A 649-nucleotide genomic window follows, 5' to 3' on the forward strand; every position below is an offset into this window, starting at 1 on the left:
ACACTTTGACCTCCACCCCCACTTATGTACATATGGTTAAGATCTCTTGTAGATAGCAATATGCCCATGAAGAAGCTGCTAGGCAAAATATTAATTGAAAAACGTATTATTTCAAGCTTTTAGAGACAGTTAACTTAATGAAAATTTGGTTCTTTATCATGTTTTTGTTTCTCCTAGTGTGTACATGTTATGTGTTCTTTTTTATCATTTACCAGGAGCACACAGTTAATGAATCTTTCAGTTTTAAAATATCAAAATTTAACTTTAATATTATAGCATACCAGCTGACGTACCTGCTCAACTCAAGGGGAAAATGTAGGGGCTCTCAGGGGGATGCCATATGGTGGGGTCATATCCAAAACTGACCTCCCCTAATTCACTCCCTGTTGAGCTCTAAGAGTACATGCCAGGTTTAATGACAAGCGATCCAGCAATTCATCATTATATGCTAACATACACACAAGTGCACACATACATTTGTCAAGTAATTGGCTAGATTCTATGAAAATCAATTGGTATGAAACAAGATTTAACGATATTGTTCAATATTATATTTTATAAATATAAGAGTGTATGAATAAAATATCTGAAATTTTTTTTAAAACAATGAATTATCTAAGGGATATTATCTAAATATGGTGTATACATT

The sequence above is a fragment of the Limulus polyphemus genome, unplaced genomic scaffold (assembly GCF_000517525.1).
Source record: "Limulus polyphemus unplaced genomic scaffold, Limulus_polyphemus-2.1.2 Scaffold68, whole genome shotgun sequence".
NCBI classification, from domain to species: domain Eukaryota; kingdom Metazoa; phylum Arthropoda; class Merostomata; order Xiphosura; family Limulidae; genus Limulus; species Limulus polyphemus.